Below are 23,557 nucleotides of genomic sequence, written 5' to 3'. Positions count from 1 at the left end.
ATTTGTTTCATGGCCAAAGTAATCCTCATACTCAAGGCTTCCAGAAGATCTGTCTATTTTGTGAACTCTTTCCTTTGTAGTCCTGAAAAGGTTATCATCAACCATTTGTGCCAAAGAGGAGGGAGAGAGCTACATGATTGTCTTTTGTCCTCTTATGGGAAGAGCTTAACTGTGGGATGCTCTTCTTTAATTTTCCTGAAATAGCAAGGAAAAATATATTGTTCTTCATTTTTAAATCACTTTCATTTTGGGTAAATATTCCCTTGGATAAAAGAGTTTTCAACCCTAGAGCTCTGTGGCCCATTATATTTATGCTAAACATCCTAGAACTAAACAAAGAAATGCTGCATTTGATAATGTCTTGAATGAAAATATATGGCAATATCCAACCTGTACTCTTCCTGACCGTCTAATTTTTATGACTGTTAGTAACTGTAACCTTGCTGTAGCAATGTCACCTTCTAATCCTATGTCTTCAAAAGGTTATAAGATTATATGGGATAAAAATGTTCTGTCTTAGGCTAGTCAAACTGCTGTATAAAAGCTCTACAACCAAAAGTCTCCATTTAAACCAATTCTGATAAAATAATCTGAATCCAGTTCAAGATTTCAAATATGGCAAGCAGACTCAGGAACATGTTTAGAAGTATTAGTCAGTATCTTTTTGGTATAAGCTAAAGGATTCTAGAAATCACTGTATTCAAAATAAGCATATCTCCCATTTATCCTCATTGGTGCTTAAGATTGTACTATTACTTAATTTTTTTATTTCAGCTTATTATGGGGGTACAAAAGTTCAGGTTATATATATGGCCCATGTCCCCCCCATCCCCCCGAGTCTGAGCTTCAAGCGTGTCCATTCCCCAGACAGTGCACATCACACTCATCACATATTACTTAATTTTTTAAAAAATTGTGTGTGTGTGTGTGTGTGTGTGTGTGTGCGCGCTCAAGATCTACTGATTTATTGCTGGGAAAATGATGGAGGTAATGTAACAAATCTCTCAAATCTTTGCATTTTGTTCCCTGAAACAGGGATCCACACTAACTTGGTAAGTAGAAAAACATATTGAGAAGGTGTTTCTGGTTAATCTTGGCTCCATCTCTTATGAGAATGATTATAGAAGCAAAGTATACTCAAGTGTTAAATACAAATACATGTAAGATCCATATGAGGAAAACTACCAAACTCTGATGAAAGAAATCAAAGAAGAACTAAATAAATGGAGAGGTAACCCATGTTCATGGAGAGAAAGACTCAATATTGCCAAAATGTCAGTTCTTTGCAACTTGATCTATAGATTCAATGCAATATCAATCAAAATCCCAGCAAGTTATTTTGTGAATATTAATAACTGATTATAAAGTATATGTGGAAAGGCAAAAGACTACCAGAATAACCAACACAATATTGAAGAACAATGTCAAAAGACTGATACTACCTGACTTCCAGACTTACTATAAAGCTACAGTAATGAAGATGGTACAATAAGAAATCAAATAGTCCAATTAAAAATTTGACCAATGACCTTAACAGACATCTCATCACAAAGGACATGAAGATGACAAATAAATGTATGAAAATAAGCTCCACAAATGTCATTGGAGAAATGTAAATTAAAGGACCAACATACTACTGTACACCTATTAGAATAGCCAATGTCTAGAACACTGACAACACCAAATATTGTCAAGAGTGTAGAGGAACAGGAACTCTCATTCATTGCTGGTAGGAATGTAAAATGGTTCAGCCTTTTTGAAAGATTATTTGGCAATGTCTTAAAAAACTAAACTTACTTTCTTACTATACAATCCAGAATCATCCTTCTTAGTATTTTCCCAAAACAGTTGAAAATTTATGTACACACAAAAACCTTCACACAAATGTTTATAAAAGCTTTATTCATAACTGCCACAACTTGGAAGCAACCAAGATGTCCTTCAATAGGTGTATGGATAAATAAACTGAGATACATCCAGACAATGGAATATTATTAAGAACTAAAAAGAAATGATCTATCAAGCCATGAAAAGACATGGAGGAAGCTTTAAGTACATATTACAAAGTGAAAGAAGCCAATCTGAAAAGGCTACATACTGTATGATTTCAACTATATGACATTCTCATTAATTAGGTAAACCAAACTATTGGGACAATAAAAATATCAGTGGTTGCCAGGGGTTGGTAGGGAGGAAGGATGAAAAGATGGAGCACAGAGGATTTTTAGGTCAATGAAACTACTCTGCATGGTACTATAATAGTGGCTACATGTCATTATACATTTATCCAAACCCATAAAATGTACAACAGCAAGAGTGAACTCCAGTGTAAACTATGGTTTTGGGGTGGTGATTTGTTAATGTAGGTTAATAAATTGTAACAGATGTACTATTCTGTGGGGTATGTTGGTAATGGGGGAGGCTACACATGTGTTGGGGCAAGGGATATATGGGAAATCTCTGTGTCTTCCTCAATCTTGCTGTGACTCTAAAACTGCTCTAAGAAATAAAATCTATTAAAAAGTGAATACAATAAATTTACCTTATAGACTATTATAAATAAATATATCAGATAATGTAAAACAAAGGTAAAATAAAACATAACTATTAATAGCTATTATTGTTATTATTTTATGTGATCTGCTAAGGCATTTATTGAATATTTTCCATATGCAGTTTACTGAAGAGACATGGAGATGGAATGAGTTTATGTATCTCCAAGGTCAGAATTAAGAATCAACTAAGGAAACTTAGGAAGACATCAGGTTCAATTCATTATAATGAAAAGAAAAAAAATTATTAATGATAATTTTAAGATTGCTATTTGTATTATTTATTGACTTATAGGCAAGCTATACTAATTGCTTTCATGTATGATCTCATTAAACTCTATTTATTCTCATTTTATAGAGAAATATGCTGTCCAAGTTTACCAAGAAGTTTGGAGCTATGATTTGATCTCAGGTATGTCAGTTTACAGAGAAGATAACAATGGGATCTGTAGGACAACTGCCTTGTAAGTACAAAGTACTTACAAATTTCAAATGGACCTTATGTATCTCACTTAAATTGCTAAGGGTTTATTAAAGTACATAGAATCTGGATTAGATAACATAGAATGTCTTCCTTGATACAATGACCTTTATTTTATTGGAACATTTGGAGAAAATAGGGGATGTCACACTAATCACCTAGTGGTAAAATTTAGGAATACCATGTTTACAAAACTAATTGAAGATAAGAGATAGGTATAGTTATTGATCAGAAAATGATCATAAATAACCAAAATGGTTACAAATACACATTCAATTGTATTTAAAACACCCCATGAGGAGATTAGTTAAAATAACTTTCAAAGGTATGAATGTTATTGCAAGCATTACACTCATAATAAGCATTGAAGGCAGGGGCTATATTAAGGAGATAATAGTGTGTGAAAGATAATTTTTAAGATACATTGTGAACCTTCATAAAAATGCATGAGACTTGAAGTCTCAGGACTTGCATTAGAAGAATATTTTTTTAATCTATGTTAGATTACCCATGCTATGCTATATCTATTTTACTCATCTGTGTGACCTTAGGCAATCCATTTAACCTACCGTGAATAAGTTTCCTCCCCTTTAAAATGAAAATATTGTCCTGCTTACCACAAGTAATTATTAATGGGGGAAAGAAACAAGATAACATTTTAACAATGTTGATTGTACCTATCCGTGAGCATGATACGTTTTTCCATTTGTTTGTATCCTCTGCATTTTCTTTCCTCAGAGTTTCATAGTTCAACTTGTAGAGATATTTTACTTCCTTAGATAAATATATTCCTAGGTATTTTATTTTCTTTGTAGCTATTGTGAATGGTATTGAGCCTTTGATTTCACTCTCGGCTTGATTATTATTGGTATATAGAAGTGCTACTGATTTACATGCATTGATTTTGTATCCTGAGACTTTCCAGGGAACTCAGAGTGGAATCTTTGGGGTTTTCTAGATACAAGATCGTATCATCAAAAAAGAGTGATAGTTTGACCTCCTCTTTCCTGATTTATATATACTTTATTTCTTTCTCTTGCCTGATTGCTCTAGTTAGGACTTCCAGCACTATGTTGAATAGAAGTGGTGACAGTGGCCATCCTTGTCTTCTTCCAGTTCTTAGGGGGAATGCTTTCAACTTTTCCCCATTCAGTATGATGTTAACTGTGGCTTTGTCATATATGGCTTTTATAATTCTGAGATATGTTCCTTCTATGCCTAGTTTGTTGAAGGTTTTTATCATGAAATGGTGCTGAATTTTGTTGAATACTTTTTCTCTATCTATTGAGATGACCGTATGGTCTTTGTTTTTGCTTTTGTTTATGTGGTGAATATATACTCTGTTGAATGCACTGTGTTTCAGGATCTGAATGTTGCAGGCTCATATATCTCATTTTGTCACCACACAAGAGCAGATCTGTCTGTTGGGATAGATTAAAATGAAGAAAGGTCATAAGATCAATGTGAAAAACATCAATTTTTGAATTTACAAAGAGAAATCATTGTCACACAATCAGAAATACTTAAGTCCATGTAACCAACTTATTTTCTTCATATGGTCAAGACAAATGGGATGCCAAATTGTAATCAGAAGCTACTGCACAGTTTTATGAGAATTGAATATGCTCAAAGTCTATAAAATCACCCCCTTGAGTCCCCGTAGGCAGATGTACATGGGAAGCCAAATTTTAACCAGAAGATTGCTTCATGAATATGGGATCAGATGTAGGGAGTCTGATGATTCATATGTCAAATTGTGCATCTCACAACAGTGGTGCTTTTGGCAATGGAAATAGATATGCTGTAGTACAGCTTTACCTAAGATCATTATCAGAGTGTTGTCTGCATTTTCAGATTCAGAGTGGCTCTCTCATAAGGATCAGAAAAACTCAAAGTCCAAGCAAAGGCTAAGGATTTATCTTTGCTTCTACAATGTGTTTATTTCTACTGCATGTTTTTCTCCTCCTTTCTGTGATTCTTCTTCTGATCCACTTACTCTATGTTTATATCTGTTAGTACATTACTTTGAACTAATTTGTCATATTTTTGTTCCTGTCAAAATAGTTGATTTATTGCTTAGCCCTTAAGGGACAATGTTGTTTCAATCATTTCTGCATTTTGAGGGCCACAATTAGAGCTCCCAGGTATTAACAATAGAAGAAACTTTTCCAGAAGTTAATTTTCAAAAGAGAAATATTAAAGTCAAGTACTTTAATTTACCAGAATTTAATCACTCCCTCTTTATCCTACTGTGAGATTTAAATTCATTTCTTTTTAGCTTTCTTAAGGGATTTAACCATATATTACTTTAAACTTAGTATTTTTTATACCTTTGCAGTTCACACTACAGTTTGCAAGTGCCTTTAGATTGCGGTCCCCAACCCCCTGGGCTACAGACCGGTACCATTCCCTGGCCTGTTAGGATCTGGGATGCACAGCAGGAGGTGAGTGGTGGGCAAGCAAGTGAAGCTTCATCTGTATTTACAGCCACTTCCCGTTGCTTCCATCACTACCTGAGCTCCACCTCCCCTCAGATCAGCAGTAGCGTTAGATTCTCATAGGAACACAAATCCTTCTATAAACTGTACATGCTAGGAATCTGGGTTGAGTGCTCCTTATGAGAATCTAGTGCCTGATGAGCTGAGGTGGTGATGTTAGGGCTGGGGAGCAGCTGCAAATACAGATTATCATTAGCAGAGAGGTTTGACTGCACAGTAAATGTAATGTGCTGCAATCATCCTGAAACCATTCCCCTCCCCCAGTCCATTGAAAAATTGTCTTCCATGAAACCGGTACCTGGTGCCAAAAAGGTTGGGGACTGCTGCCTTAAGGGGAGTAGCTTTTCATTTCATCATTGTTGTTCCTTCAACATGTAGGAGAATTTCTCACAAAGATAGGCTCGATAAACCTTTGAATAATTGATTCAATAAAAAAATTAACGAGAACAACTTGAGACCAAAAGTGTGCTAAATTCTTTGTCTATGTCCCATGACTAGGGGATTCTGGTAACATGATGACAATATTACTTAGTCAACACATACCATCTTATATAGAACACTTCGAACTCCTCAGAAGATTTAAAAAAATGATATTGTACATGACATAATATTATGCCAACACAACCTTCATATTAATGGCCTAAAATAAGCACTTAATATATGTACTATCTCTATTAATTTCCCCCAAATATTTTGAGGTGCTAATATTATCAATCTCCCTTTCAACTATAGAAACTTAGGGACAGAAAATCTCTCACAGGCCCCTAGCTTGTTACTACTAAAGTCAAGATTTGTACCCAACCAGTCCCACGATAGAACCTATGCTCTTAATCATTGAGCTAAGCTGCCTTCTATATCTGGATTTTCAGAAATGATCTATCCTAATATCTGTACTCATAGAAATGAAATAGTGAGATAAAAAGATGATGGCCTTTTAAATTAGGCATGGTTTGACTAAAATTTTTGCTATGTTTGTATGTGGATGGAGGTATCATGGATGGTTGGGAATTTCTTCTTTTTAACCTTTATATTGTATCCTCTTACCTTTGCCCCGTCTATTCTTTCTTAGTCCTCTCTTCCTTCTTTCTTGTTAAATTTTGGCACCCCTCACAGCTGAAACCTCCATCACATGTTCTACCTAACACATGATCTGAAGTTGCCTCACTCTCCTGTCTCACCTCTTTATAGCTCTTTTTTCTGTTTCACGGTCTTTGTATTCATTTAGTTTCTTCCCTCCCCATATACAAGTTTCTCATTATAAGGCTTTTGCCCAATCACTCTTAGCATTTTCTTTTCATAGCACTCATTTCAATGTAACGCAACTGATTGATTACTTACAGATAAAGAAGATGCCAGCTCCCTGACAATGCCCAAGTCCTTTGGAATTATAGGATCGTGATTTTCTGTAATATTTAAATACAAGTGGATTGAACTTTCACTCTCACATGGAAGTACATAATATTCTAAATATTTTAAGAATTAATAAGAAACCTAAGCTTCTCCTGATCACCCCTGTATCCAACTCCCTACTATAGCTTCATGCAAGTTACCTGTCTCTTGCTACCTGTACATTCTGAACCATTTTTGCATCTCCTTGATCCTCATAGGATATGAACCCTATTCATTCCCTGAACAGAATACAAGCTGGTGTGTTTCAGACATTACTGAAAAATTGGGGGCAATGGTAGTGGTGGTAATAAGGGGTGGAGTTTTTTCACTTGGCAGCACAGCAAATTAAGTACACTATTAGGCTCACCTGACCTTAAAAGTCTCTCAACCCTCTACCTACTCCCTGCCTCTTCTGTTTCCATCATCTCCACCAACTTTTCTTTCTTCTCTTATTTCCTTTTTACTCTTGCTCACTCTTTTTCCAGTGGTTCCTCATCATAGCTAATCATTAGAAATACCCAGTGGACATTACAAAAATTCCAATGTTTTGGTCTTACCAAACAATAAAATCAGAAGTTCTGGGGTGCAGCTCAGACATCAGTTTTGTTGTTTTTGTTTAATTTACCTAGGTTATTCTAATATACAGTCAGATTTTAGAACCATTCAGTAAGTCCCTTATGTCACTCGGAGGATAAGCTTTTTCATATTAAGATATTTCTGTAAATAAATGCAGTTTTTTCACCAGAGAAATGCCCCTTCTTCCAGATTTCCTGATTTTAATTAAAAAAATTCTTTCCCCAATATTAGGTTGTTTTATTGTTTCATTTCTATTTCCTTTGCTAGATTCTAAGCTTCATGAGGACAGGATTAGGGTATTCATCTTGTTCATTATTGTTTCTAAGAAAAGGAAAAAAAAAAACAACCCAGCACCTGAGGCAGATTAGCCTCATAAACATTTGTTGAATAAGTCAATGAATTTAGAGTTTCAAAGGATTTGTAACAAAGAAAGAATATTTTATCTATTTAAAAATTGATGTGGAAAGAGTAAAAAAAGATGTCATATTTTTATATTAGTTCTTAATGTTTTTATTAGCTCAAGTATTTCCATAGTTATTTAGGAATATAAATTTGCATTATGAGTAACTTCGGTATCTGATAAAATTATCATACAAGATTATTACATTTAATTGCAGGCAAAGAATCTGAGAGGAAATAAACTGCCATTTAATCTTCTAGTTTTTCAAACATCGACTCTTAGAGTGGCTAGAATAAGACAAAGAATTTTAGACGGGGGTGGTAGGGAAGGATATTGTCAAATATATTTTTTCAGCAGGAAACAGGCAAACAGATTTGGGAAGTTCAGCAGGAAGCCTCTAGCAAAGATTTGCTGTCATGTGAAAACTGGGAAAAAGAACATTGGGATAATCCTTGTATAATATTTATATGGGAGTCCTTAAAAGGGAAGAAGGGAATGGGCTTTGTCCACAGCTGAGTTCCAGATGTATTTAAATGAACACATTTTACCGTCACTGATGTCAACTGTCTCCTGACTCCTTTTGCTAATTATTACAGACTGGGCATTGTAAATTCCTGTCATTTGAGGCAATGACTCCGACAGATCTTGGTGTATGGTGCCTGTCTGATCTCTGCTTCATAGATTAATAATAATGATAATAAAAATGATAACTGTTATGCAGTGAGTGCCTACTGTTTGGCATGTGTTCACATGCATTATCTTTTGTAATCATCACAGCAAAATTAGCGATAGTTATTACTAGCTACGTTTTACAGATGACAAGACAAACCGAGGACCAGAAAGTATGAGATTGTGTTCACAGAGTAAGTAAACAGTCCAGCAGAGACTAGAGACTCAAACTGAGAGTTCTTTTGCAGCAGTATTTTCTACAAAACCTTAGAAAGAAATCCTTAAATAACGAAAGTCAAGAGTATATGTGAGCATGTTAATTTCAATTCTTCTTTCCAATCCCTGGCATGATATCCAGGCAATACTCCATTCACATCAGTCTTCGGACAACTGAACCATCAAATTACTGACCAACCAACAGTTGATCACAAATAAATTGTCAATTTGATATTTGCAGGGTCAAAACATACAGTTTATTAACATTTCCACAGTGCATTAGCTTTGTAGTTGATATACGATTTTTAGATAAATTAGAACTGCAGTGATATTTGTGGCTTCTTTATCTTAGTTGGTCTCGTTTATGTTACTTCAGAGATTTGGTTGTTAAATACACACAGACACACGCACACATATACATATGTGTATATATATATATATATGGATAGTGTCCAGCCAAAAAGGTGATTTCTAACCTATCTGAGAAGGGCTTCAGACATGCAAGGCCAAAAGATAGTCAATTCAAGCCTTCTTCCAGATGTTTGGGTTTTGAGACAGTCAGTGCTATTTGTCAGCTGGAATGTAGTTGAAATTATCCTGAGAAAGTATAATTTCTACCATGAAACTCAAATAAGTTAGCCTTCAAGGCAAGATCACTGATAGAGATCTAATCCCAAACTCTGGAGGAAAAAAAAAAAAGTTTCTCCTAAAAGAAGGCTGTAGTATGCTGAAGGCTTGATTTCTAAAAGAAAGTGATTCTGAAGGATTAATCCGTGAGACACAGGAAATGCCTTATGCTATGATGATTCTCTAGCGGTTGGCAGACAGTTGTTATTTTCATACTGCAATATATACAATGTAAGTCCCTGCCTAGCTGCTCATTTTTGCTACCATTGCTTTCCCAAACTCAAGGTAAAAGAGATATAACCAGTCTCTGAGACTCAGCCTCAATCTTTGTGTTGAGGCTGAGTCCCAGTTGTATCCTATTTCTGAGACATGGTTCACATTTGCATCTCATATTTGGTAACCAGATCCTTGTTTTATTCCTTGTACTTGGCTTTTGATTTGAGGGATTTATTAGGGGTCCCTTACCTCTACAGTTGGGATCTAGCTTAGTTATTTTCAAGCCAGTTGCCAGGAGCTAAAGTTCTGTCCCTGGCACTTTGCCTAATGCCTGAGGTGTTTTTACCCAATCACAGATTTGCCCTGATACCTACCAGCTACCTGGATATCCAGCCCTCAGTAAGCCTCTATATGCACTTCTCCCAACCCCTATTTCATAATAAATGTTGTCTGAGTACCATTTTGTTATTAACCCTTTGCATTTAGGATTATGTTTGATGGACTGGACTTTCTCCTGGTATCTGTGGCTGCTCTCTTTCCTGCACCCATCTCTCCCAGAGTCTGTTTGATCCAGTCCATTGCATCACTAAACCTTGAGCAGACATATGACACACAGGACCCCATGAATCCCAACTGCTGAATATGCAGACAAATATCCCATTCTGGTCAGCGTGTGGGTTGCATAATCCCACATGCCATAGAGCACTGCTGGCAATTCTCTTGCAGGAACAATTCCTCTTCCTGGAAATAATCACAACCAGAAGCATTAAATTTTGCAACACCCTGGGAAACCACTTGAATTATTCTGTGAGCGTGAGGAAGATATCAAGTGTCAGTCCTGGAATTGGCTTTTGTTAGAACAAGAAAATTATATTTGTGCTGTCTTTATCAGAGCTATTTCTTCTTACATATTTTGAAAAGTATATATGCTTCTATTGCTTCATATATTTAGGTAAATAGTGTCTAAATTTCCCTATCCAAATTGTGAAGACATCTAAGCAATGGAAGTGTTTATTTCTCCAGAGGTCTTTAAAATTAGGATAGGTTTTCACTTGAGATTTAGCACAAAGGCAAAATTCCACGCCAATTTTTTGGCCCTATATCAAGCACTGTATCTCTCAGTTGTATTTTGTGGTGTTCATTTTGGCTCCTGAAAGTCTGCGTTACATATAATATTTGTTCTTAAAATTATAGGAATTATAAATAAGTAAATATATGTATTAATATATCAAGACATACATAGTCACATGATATTTTACAAAGTACATTTGCAGATATTTTATCAAATGCCTAAAAGTATACTGAAAATTGAACATTATATTCATTTTTATAGATGCAGAAGCAGAAATCTCAATTGACTGAGACCTCTAGCAAAACAGGGAACTGAGTTTGGGTCCTGTGGTTCCAAATCTCCTGCTGTTTTGCCAGCTCCCCTTCACCAAGCTCACTGCCTTAGTTCTCACCTGTGTTGTCTGCAAGTACAGAGTATGTTATACTTGAAATGTGTGCTATACAAGGAGAGCATAAACTGAAACTTCACAGAGCATCCCATCTGGGAAATTGTAATATTTTATATGTCACCTAACCTTAAGAAAAATTATTGACTTTCCAGATAACTCAGGAAAGAAAATTCTATTATATCCCCTTACCCAGAATGACAGAGGAAAGCAGCAGGCTCATCAAACATCTGTCCCTAAAAGTGCAGCACAGATATGTCATCCCCTTATTCATTTAGTCATTCAAGCAACAGACCACTGATTGGCATTTCTTCAGTATCAGCCACTGTGCTAGAAATTGAGAGTATAGAGATAAGAAAAAGGCGGTGTTTGCTCTGTGCTAACAGTCTAGTGGTGAGAGCTGTAAATGCTTTTGACAGAGATACCCACAAAAGGTGATGGGGACATAGAGAGGGAGCACCTCACTCTATTATTGGAAGTGTAAAAGTCAAAAGTAACGTAAAGAAGGTCTAGGAGAAAAATACATATTTGCTAAATGAGGAATTCAGGTTGAAGGAAGTCTATATATTAAGGCTTAAAAAATGAAATTATAAAGAGTATTCTGGAACTGGTGTGCTATGGAAAATGAAGTTAGCTTAGGGCCATGATACGAAGAATCACAGATGTCACCCTGACGTTTTTCTACTTATTCCAGTAGGGAATAAGGAGGAGTGAGGAATCCTCTAACGTTTGTAAATGGCAGGGTTGGAAGAGATACTGAAATCTTCTGGACAACTCCTTGAATTTGATTTCCCAAAAGCAGAGCCCAAGACAAGGGTTTTGGTGTAGGTATTTTATTTCAGGAATCAAGGTGAGGGAATGGAGGAAGGAGATAAAAGGAGGAAATCCATCATTGGATGTCAAAATGAGTGGGTTATTACTCTGACATCTAGAATTCAATTCTGCTTGGGATTCACTGGGAGACATAGGAGATACCATGGTGTTGTCCCACCAAGTGTGTGGAAACTGAGGCCTTCATCCACGCACTTTACTCTTCAGTCATTGAGGATAAATCCTGGGGCATTAACTCTCTGGAACTGTTTGATCTGAACTAAGAGTCTCTCATCAGAGACAGCCTTCAGGTGGCAAGATAAAGCAATGTTAGCTTGTAGGGGAACCATGCATACATAGGCCACCTCTTAGGTGGGCCAATTTGAGAGTACTAAAATGCAGATCATTTTTTTCTTCCTACAAAATATAAAACAGCTTATTCTGGCTGGGAGGAACCAGTGGAGACCCCCCCTGAGGGGGCTGCAAATTTTAAGTCATTAGGATTTTTCTCCTTGTCATCTCCTTCAGGGAGTCTGCCTCCATGGTAAATCTGAAACATGGCCCAATTGCATTGCCTATGATGGAGTCCAACTGTCTGCCGAGAGAGTCGGCTTTTAAAAGCTAGGGCATCCTAATTGCAGTCAACAGGCCTCCTTTGAATGCCTATGGGACTTGAGAGAGAAAACTGTGTGGTTGTTATTTGTCCTCCCTGGAACATGCAGTATCAAGAAACAAGGCCTACCTTCCAAGGCTTCCATCTCTTTTGTTGCTCCAGATTGCAAATGACATCCTTGTGTGGGATGCATTAAGATCCTTTGTGTCCCAGTACCAGCCAGAGGCCTGCTCAGTGTACACTCTGGCAGCTCTCATTATGGGGAATAATAGGCAACATGTTTCCTTAAGATTTGTTATCTTTTCTCACTCATCCCTAGTCAATACGTCTGCTGGGCATTTTCTGGGCCCTGCTTTCGTGCAATAATGTGGAAGACGAGATAGCACAACAGCATTTGTTATGGGATCCCAGCTGTAAGCCTGACATCTGCTGAGTATTCCGTAACTTTCTTTGAACATAATTAAATACAATCACCAGCATCTCTGGGCCTCCCACCATAGACCCCACTAGAAAAAGGGAACAGTCTGACATCAAATGTATGTGGGAAAATGCTGAAAAATGGGACTAATTCAACCTCAATTCATCTATCCATTTCTGCTGAAGAAACATTTGAGCAATTACTTTCCTAAAAGCTTTTCTGCTTTTCTTTTCTTTCTTCTTCCTTCCTCTCTCCTTCCTTCTCTTTCTTCCTCCCTCTTTCGCTTCCTCTCTCCCTTCTTTCTTTTCGTTTCTCTCTTTTTCTTTCTTTCTTTCTCTTTCTTCTTTCCTGCCTGCTTGCTTACTTGCTTGCTTTCTTACTTTCTTTCTTTCTCTTTCCCTCCTCCCTCCCTCCCTTCTTTCCTTCCTTCCTTCCTTCTTTCCTTTCTCTTTCTCTCTTTTTGTCTCTCTTTTCTTCTCTCTCTCTCTCTCTCTCTCTCTTTCTTTCTTCCTTTCTTTTTTGTTAAGGGAAGAAAGGGGGCTTACATGATTCAAAAAGGCTTAGAATTTTTTTTCTTTTCCCTTTCTTTCTTTCTTTCCTTTACTTTCTTGCGTTTCTTAAAGAAATATTTATTTAGTACACTCCAGTACCCATGCAATAAAGTAAACAAGACAGACATCTGCCTTTATGAATTTAAAATTATCAATTTAAAACAAGCTCAGAAACATAGCAGCATGATTACTGAGGAAAGCCTTGGCTTTGGAGTAAGATATGCCTGAGTATAAATGCTTCTCAACTATTTCCTAATTATTTCACTTCCCTGGGCCTCCTTTACTGATCTATAAATGGTAAATGTAGTTTTTTAGCTTCACAGTGTTGTTGTGATATACAAACCATTTAATAAATGCTAGCACATAGCTCAAAAAATTACAGCTTTGCTTTTTTCCACTTGTCTTATAAAGTCCTTTGAAAAGGGTTAAACACTTCCTGTGCTCTGAATAAATATATTTTGAAGGAATATATGAACGTCTGTGGCCAGGATAGTATAGTCCCATGCTCATAGAAGTATAACATTTCAGAGCTGAAAGGGACTCTCACTCTTCATAGACTAGGAAATAAATAACCTTAAGAACTATGCCTCAAGTCATATAACTGATTGAGGGTTGACAGTTGGCAGAATTTCAGGTCTCAAGACTCCTCTTCCAGTGCTCCTTCCACTTCTTTGCTCTAGAGAGTCAATTTGAAACCACAGACAGCCAGTCCAAAGAAGAAATGGAGACTGTTGTACCATTTCTCTCACACCAGGATATGTTCTGCTGCTAGATTCATTTTTTTTCCTTAAACTGTTGATTACACAACCATTACATTTTTGTGGCAGAGAACACTGATTGCTCACACAGTAGTCATCCCCTTCCTCTTCTTTTCTGAAAAAAAACGTTCATTTCATATATAAGCTGAAATAATAGCTGTTTCCTTTCCCAACCTTTCCTGAAACGAGGATATGGGCATGAAATTAATGTTCGCTGATGGTACACGAGGGAATATGTTCTGTTACTTGCAATTCATAGACTCTTCATTTAAAGAAAAGATAAGCAAAAGTTTTAAAAATCTATAACATTATAATCCTGTTAGATTTTGATTTGTTTACATGTCTTTCCATATGCACACACCTTATGTGAGCTCATATACGCACATACATACATATGTACACTGTCACTCGAAACCAATATTTTGTAACTTGTTCATATAGTATTACTAATTTTCTTTATAATTTAAAATTCTTCTACCCTATTATTTTGGCTACATAGTAGTCTAATTTATGACCAAATGGATATATATATAGATATAGATATATAAACGACTCCCTATTGTTGATTATTTAACTTATTTCTAACATTTTAACTTATAAATAGCATTTTAATGATCATCCATGAAACTAGAATTATTTTTCTTTTCCATAATGCATTAATATTCTCAAAACACTGCATTTATAATGGTATCACTTTACTGAAATAGAAAGTCACTTTGTATAGTTTTATACTTTACAAGGTGCTCTTACAATGTCTCTTTGGACCTTTATCACTATTTTTTGAGGATGACTAGACAGCGATTTAACATTAACTCTCTTTTTTTTAGATGAGGAAACTGAGCTTACAGTTAGATTGGCTTACTTAAGAGCAAAGCTAGTATGTGGGTCAGGAACTGACCATTTGAGGCATCTTTTGACTCTAAAGTCTAGTATCTTACATCTTTTTTTTTCCCTATCTCCCTACCTGTCTGCCTGGCTCCTTCTTTTTGACAAAAGAAGACATATGTCTGTCTTTGAGTTGCTTATAATTCAGTAGAAGAGAATGGCAAGGAAATTACATTTACATTATTTTGTGGAAAATGCAACCATGAGAGAATGAAGGAATGTAGTTCTTAGATCATTCAGGAATGCAGTGGGAGGCTTCCTAGGAAAGGTAAAGGTAAAACCTGAGGAGAGATTTATTGCGTCACAAGCTCATAATTCTCACTGAGGTGTTTAAATTTACCTGTAATCAATTATAACCTCACTTTATCTCCACTCTTTTGCAATTGCAATGTTACATTCAAATAATACAAGTTTCCTCCCTGCCTTCGTCCATCAATTCCTACCTTCAGCCTAAACTAAACTCCGTGACCATACCCATCTTCTTCCTTTAGGTGTACAATTTGTTATCTTATGAGCACTTATTCCTACTTTACATAATCTCTCCAAACTTCTATCTTTTTACATCCTACTCATCACTTGAAACTCAGTTCTATGTTTTTGTTTTTTATGATACCAGTCTCAACTCAACTCCTAAGTTGTGCTTGGAAAACACAGAATTCTCATAGGATTTTGGAAAAGACTAAAACCCTTATTCTGTAAAAGTCTCCATTGTCTGACCACAGTTAAAGAAACATGGGACTGCCTGCTAGCAGCAGTTACTGTGCCTTGAACCAGGGCTGCAGAGATATTTAGGGTATGATCGTTGCCCAGAGGTCATCGTAACAGCTGAAGGCTAGTGGGATGGTAGACTTCTGAGGAATTTGCTCCCCAGATGTGTTCCTTTTCCTTCCCTCCTGCATATTTTTATCTCTGTAGCTCTTTGATGCAGTGTAAGCATTAAATGATAATGGTCTTGCAGCTAAATTTTCTTAGTTTCCTCAGAAACTTGGAACTTCACAACTAGGAAAACATATCAGATGCCACTCAGAAAAGAAAATGAACATATCTGAAGAATGGAAGAATGCCTTCAAATATGATACAAAAGGAGGCTTCCTGAGTAGGTGTTGACTTACAAAGAAGTCCACTCAATGGGCTTTGTTTTTGGAAGCCACTTCCCCTGGATTCTCAGGGATTTACAATGATACTTGGCAACATTCTTGCTGTTGGAAATGATATTTAGCTTCATGTCAATAGACTTCATTGTAATTAAAATCAATCAAATCAATCAAAACATTGAGGGGATTTTGGAAACTTTACCTTCTTGGCATGAGTTCTATGGCAACAGAGGAAAGGCATTTTGGTTGACAGATAAGCCATACTCCTAGAAATATCACTCAAGAACTCAGGAGTTTTGGCACTGAATACAAAGTTACTTAAATATATTGCTGAGGGGTATTTCCATAAATTGGATCTGAGTTGCCAAACCATGATGGGGGGCCAAAAGACAGGTGAGTTATACAGACCATTAAAGATTAAGCTGGAAAATGTAAATTTGAAGAATCATTTATAGAAAGCTTTTGTATTTTAGAGGACCTGACCTGTCCACACAGAGAAATATATTTAGTTTCATAATAAATAATTGTATTAGTTATCTATTGCTGCATAACATATTACCACAAACTTAGAAAATTACATTAACACACATTTATTATCACACAGTTTCCATGGATCAGGAGTCGGACATAACTTATCTGGGTTTTCTGCAAGGCTGTAATCAAGATGTTAACTCTCTGAGTTCTCACCTGGAGGACTGACTGGGCAAAAATCCACTTCCAAGCTCACATAAGTTGTTGACAGAATTTGCTTCCTTGTTGTTGTAAGCCTAGTGGCCAGTTTTCATGTTGGCTATTAGCTGGAGGCTGTCCTCAGTTCCCAGAGGCTGCCCGCAGTTCCTTGACATGTAGGTTTTTCCAACATGACTTCTCAATTTGTCGAGCTAGCAAGAAGAGTCTCTAGGGCCAGTGGCTAGCAAGGGAAAGTCTTGCATATTGTGATGTAATCATGAAAGTGACATTCCATCCCTTTGCCATATTGTATTGACTGAAAGCAAATCACAGGTTTCTCCCACATCCAAAGAGAGGGAATGGCGCAAAACTGTCAACTTCAGAAGACAGGAATCATGGTACCACCTTAGAGTCTGTCTACCACAAGAAGGAATACAAGATTCATAATTGCATATGGATACATTGAGCTCTAAACTCAGAAGTCATCTTAAACTCTTACACCTTTCCTCTCTGGACTACTTTTGCAGCTTCCTAATTAGTTTACTGGCCTTTAATTTTACCCCTCTAGAGAACACTGTGTATTTAAAATTTATTTTTAACATGTCACAGACACGCTGTGAGACAAAAAGAGAGAGAGAGAGAGACTTTCAGAAAGTAAAAAGAGAACTATCTGGGGCTCAAAGAGTTACTCAGTTCTTAGTCTCAGAAACTAGCAACAAACTTTGCCGTTTGATTTCATATTCTATGTTTTTTATCTGATAATAAAACCCTCCATAGTCTTTTATTTTCTCCTTAAGATGTTTCAACCAAAGCATTGATTGAAATGCAATTATTAGTATGTAACTAAACTATATCTGAGCATTGAGATAGACAGGTATTTTCTATGACAATTATTCCTGTATTTATGGAATTTATATAAATTTCATTTATTACTGCTGGATAAAAAAAACATTCAAAATATATGGCTTAAAATACTTTTTCTCATGTTTCACATTCAGTGGACTGGGCTTAGCTGAGTGGTTCTTCTGCCAGAGTCACCTGGGATCACATATGTCGCTGCAGTGATCTAGTTGCTTATTTAGGGATGGATGGTCCAAGAAGGCTTCACTCACACATGTGGGGATTGGTGCTGACTGCTGTCTGGCCACTCTCTCCACATGGTCTCAGTGTTGCAAAAATGCAAGTGTAAAAGCTACAAGGCCTCTCGAGGCCCTGCTCAGAAGTTGTACAAAATTACTTCTACTGTATCCTACCAGTAAAAGCATATCACAAGGCCAGCACAGAGTCAAGGGGTGGAGAAATGGACATCTTGATGGGAGGAGCTGAAAAGAACTTGAAGAAAATTTTAATACAAATTATTATAGCTAGATTTGAGGTCAAATTCTAAAGAGGTTCCATTCAGACATTTGAACAACTAACAGGATATAAAAAGGAGATTAAGTACATCTATGAGTGAGCCAAGGAAACTCTTTAAAAAGAGAATATTGCTCTGTCCATTAATCCTTATGAAAATACTTTTTCTTGTTAGATAGACCCCACACATGTGAAGAAACACTTAGAAATCTCCTTAGCTTTTGCACCCCACCAATTTGGCTCCCTTTAAATGCCTAACTTTGGTTTATGTGCAGACATGTGTGCTCATAGACATAGAAATATATAAACATATGTATTATGTATTTACATATAAGCATGCTGTTATTCATAAACTGTATATAAATATATTTTCATAATGAAAAATATTTAAGGTTTCAATCCAAGTGCTTTATTGTGATTACATAAGAGAGGAAAGTAATTGATATAAACATAGCACTGAAAGCACATTTTTGGCTTTCAAAAATCCCCTATAGCAGATTTTTGGCTTCTCCCATCCTTTTTTGATATGGTATATGTGATAAGGACCACACAAGACTTCTATCTATATATTTTTAAAAATCACATAAAAAATATAAAGAAAAGTTGGAAACTTTTTTCAAAGTGTTACTTAGTGTGACTTTTCCCTATGGGATAAATTAGCAAAAGCATGAATGGCACCTTTAGGTGAAAAAAAAAAATCACAGATCAGTATGGGAAGATTTAAGATTTATGATTTTTTTTTGGTATCTTCAGCATTTGCTTAGCTAACTCTACACAGTTTCAACTGGCCCTGGCTCACTGGTCCTGTATCTTTCTGACTTTAATTTTCTATATCTCTAATTATGGCCTCAAAATACTTTGGTCTGCATAAACTTTCTCAAGAGATAGGTAAGCAATCCTGGTAGGCCAGAGAAAATCAAAAGCTACAATGAGTTGTAGAATGGTGCTAACAGAAGATTAACAAAGAATATCAAGAATATTTTTATGATATAATTATGAGAACTAAAAATACATTGAAAAAGAGAGTTTGAAAGAATAATGGAATAAGCAAATCAATGAATTTTTTGAACTGGATATATCTCAAACTATAAGTCAATATACCACAGACTGTTGTATAGGTTTCTCCAGTTTCCAGATCTGCAGTTGGCAAACTATAGCCCATTGTCCAAATCCAGCCCACTTCCTGCTTTTATTAATAAAATTTTATTGGAACATAGCCACATCCATTTATTTATGTATGCTGTATGGATACTTTTGCTCTGCAATGGCAGAATAGAGTAGTCTTAGTAGAGAATATGTAGCCAGCACAACCTCAAAAATTAACTATCTGGCCCTTTAAAAAAAAGTTTGTTGACACCTGCCCTAGGTCATTAGATTTCCTCTGGATGGGTCAATGAGAATAAAAAGTAATGAATGAAGATAGGAGACATTTGTGATTTACTAGGAAGAATATTTTTATCAGAGTACTGTCAAAAGTTTTGTGTTTAGATTTTACTTGAGCATTTGTTCACTGCACAACTCTGACCAAGCTATTTAACCTTGGGTTCTTCAATTTCCAACGTCCTTGCTACTTTTTTCTCTGACATAACGATGAAAGATGATAAACAGTCTTAAACAACTATGTGAACTGTAAAGAGGAAGTACATATGTGAGTTACTATTAATTTTAGTAATCATCTAGTACTGTTGATCAAAATATTTTTATTTATTCACCTTTTCACAAGCTTTATATACTTGCAGTTCCTTGTCTTCCTGGACTAAGATATGGCTGTAGAGCTTGCTTTGGCCAATGATATTAGAATCAAAGTGAACTGTGTCACTTAGCAGAAGGAACCATTTAATGGGATCTTAGAACACATGAGCTATTAAGAAAATCCATATACCCATTAGTTTGTATGTCTTCCTTTGAGAAATGTCTATCCAGATCTTTTTCCCATTTTTAATTGGATTATTTGATTTTTTCTATTGAGTCGTTTGACTTCCTTATACATTCTAGTTATTAATCCTTTGCCAGATAGATAGTTTGCAAGTCTTTTTTCCCATTCAGTGGATTGAATCATCAAAGAAATGCAATCAAAACTATAATGAGATATCATCTCACTCTAGTTAAAATGGCTTTTATCAAAAAGGCAACAATGAATGCTGGTGAGGATTTGGAGAAAGGGGAACTCTTAAACACTGTTGGTGGGAATGTAAGTTAGTGCAACCACTATGGAAAACTGTGGCGGTTCCTCAAAAAGCTAAAAATAGAACTAACATATGACCCAGAAATCCCACTGCTAGGTATATATCCAAAGGAAGGGAATTTAGCATATCAAAAAGATATCTGCACTCTGATGTTTATTGCAGCACTATTCACAGTTGCCAAGATTTGGAATCAGTGTAGGCGTCCATCAATGAATGAATGGATAAAGAAATTGTGATACATATACACAATGGAATATTATACAGCCACAAAAAGAATGACATCTTTCCATTTGCAACAACATGGATGGAACTGGAGAAAATTATGTTAAGTGAAATAAGCCAAGAACACAAAGACAAATCTTGCATGTTCTCACTCATATGTGGGAGCTAAATATTAAAACAATTGATCTCATGGAAATAGAGAGTACAATGATGGTTACCAGAGGCTGGGAAGGATAGTGGGAAGGGGGCAATAAAGTGGGGATGGTTAATGGGTACAAAAATATAGTTAGACATATAGAATGAACAATATTTGCTAGCACAACAAAGTGACTATAGTCAATGATAAGTTATGGTATTCTATAAAATAACTAAAAGAATGGAATTGGAATGTTCTTGACACAAAGAAATAATAAATGCTTAAGGTGGTGGATTACCCAGATTTGTTTATTACACATTGTATGCCAATATCTAAATATTATATGTACTCTATAAATATATACAACCATTTTATACCCCTAATAATTAAAAATTAAAGTAAAAATAACTAGGGAAATCCAAATTAAATGTTACCTTCAATTAATAATAAATGCATCAGTGTTGGTTCATTAGTTATGACAAAGGTACCACAGTAATGTAAGATGTTTACAATAAGGGAAACTGGGTGCAGGGTTTATGGGAACTCTCTGGACTATTTTTGCAACTTTTCAGCAAATTGAAAACTATTCAAAAATAAAAAGTTTATTTAAAAGATTATCTTGACAAGAATTTCTAGGTACCCATACATTCTCTGAATAATAAGGCTTTCAGGGTCGTGTCAAAGCTTAGAACAAAATTTTTCCTTTGTAATTGACATACGTGTCAGTTTTATTCATTCATTAATGCATTTATTAATTCAAATAAATATTGTTGAATATCTGCCTTATAAGAGACCACATACCAGACACTGTACCAAATAGGAGAGAGGTGAAATGAACAGCTTATAGGGTTTAATCAAACTTTATCTTTTCTTTTTATTTGAAAAATAATGATCCTTGGTAATTCTGAATTGTACTTGCTTTTTTTTTTTTTTTTTTTTTTTTTTTTTTGAGACAGAGTCTCACCCTGTTGCCCAGGCTAGAGTGAGTGCCGTGGCGTCAGCCTAGCTCACAGCAACCTCAAACTCCTGAGCTCAAGCGATCCTCCTGTCTCAGCCTCCCGAGTAGCTGGGACTACAGGCATGCGCCACCATGCCCGGCTAATTTTTTCTATATATATTTTTAGCTGTCCATATAATTTCTTTCTATTTTTAGTAGAGGTGGGGTCTCGCTCTTGCTCAGGCTGGTCTCGAACTCCTGAGCTCAAACGATCCGCCCACCTCGGCCTCCCAGAGTGCTAGGATTACAGGCGTGAGCCACCGCGCCCGGCCTGTACTTGCTTTTATTCCACTAGCATTAATACAAAATGTTTAAGGGTGAAATCATCAGTATTTAATGGGTATATAGATTTAATTCAGGCATCTCTGTAACTGGCATTTCTCTAAGATTTTCCTCTTACCTAAAGTAATGGATATAAACCTCCACTGATTGTCTTGGCTCAAAAGCAGAACACAGAGGTCACTGTTAAGAGATGAAGACAGAATACGTAGGGAGGGAGTGCGGAACAGTGCAGCGTGGTAAACCCAGTGCAGCTCCCTGGTGATAAGTCATTGGCAGCCGCCATGTTGCTGAATGCGTTGAAGACAGAGAGAAACTTTTCAAATTTAGTGAATTTGGAACAGAGACCCCAGAGTAGTTTAAGACAGAGAATAAGGGCTGAACTTTGAATAATTGCAAACTATGGGATTGAGAATTCTCTGTAATCCCTGACACGTGCTCTAATACATGAAACAGCTATTTCAATGCAAACAAAATTGAGGCAGAAAGAAATGTAGCAGGATGTGCAAGGTAGAAGGAATTTACAGAGTTTCAATTCTTAATACTGAGAAATTGTTACTACAATATAGTATTTAGACTTTGTTTTGTGAATACAAGCCCCCCCAACAAAAACACATGCATACACACACATTTATGTTAACCTTATAGCAAACTTTATAAAAACTCTCAATCAATAGTATGAATTTCAGTCAGTCTAAAGTAAAAAATTATATATATATATATATATATGTATATATATACATATATTCATATATAAAGGCATGTGGGATCAATCTGATAATTTCTATAAAGCTGTCATATAGGTGTGCCAGATAATGAATGTGCCACTGTGTGGTTTTGTATGCTTTCTGATGATAGCACTATGAGTTTGGAATTCCTATTCCCATTTACAGATGAGAAATCTAGTTCATATATGTTAAACAAACTGCCCAATATAATGCCCCAGTGGATCTCAATTCAAACCCATTTTCCCAACAGGTACAACACAGATTCTTATGATCAGAGTAGGTAAAATTAATTATGATCCCTGTATCTCCTTTGGAATGAAGCATTACCCAGAATCATTCTTATATGATATATTGCACATCACAAACATATAGTCTACCCAGTGAAACTAATCATGATGAGCTGGTTAGAAACAGAGTAGAGAATCTTATTATTTGCCTTGGCTGCTCTTGAAATGTTAATATCTTTAACCTGGAATGCATCGGGTGGGGCCAAATGTAGGGAATGGACCGAAAAAGGACTTCCCTGAAAAATAGCAACTACAGTGGAGTTAGCAGAATGGTGTCTAGGTCATGCAAGAGGCCTTTCTTTCTTCCTTGGTTTCTTTCTTTCTTGTTAATCATGTTTTCCCAATCTACTACTGGTCTTACTCTTTCCCTTCTCCAGTTTACTGATTTTTTTTGTTTGAAATTTTAAACTTGAAAGATATCAAACATTAAATAATATGTAATATATGGGGCACATTTGAATAGTTTAAATAGTAATAAAGTAAGCTGGGT

The sequence above is a fragment of the Eulemur rufifrons genome, chromosome 3 (assembly GCF_041146395.1).
Source record: "Eulemur rufifrons isolate Redbay chromosome 3, OSU_ERuf_1, whole genome shotgun sequence".
In the NCBI taxonomy this organism is placed as follows: domain Eukaryota; kingdom Metazoa; phylum Chordata; class Mammalia; order Primates; family Lemuridae; genus Eulemur; species Eulemur rufifrons.
Note: the sequence above shows the minus strand (reverse complement) of the source record.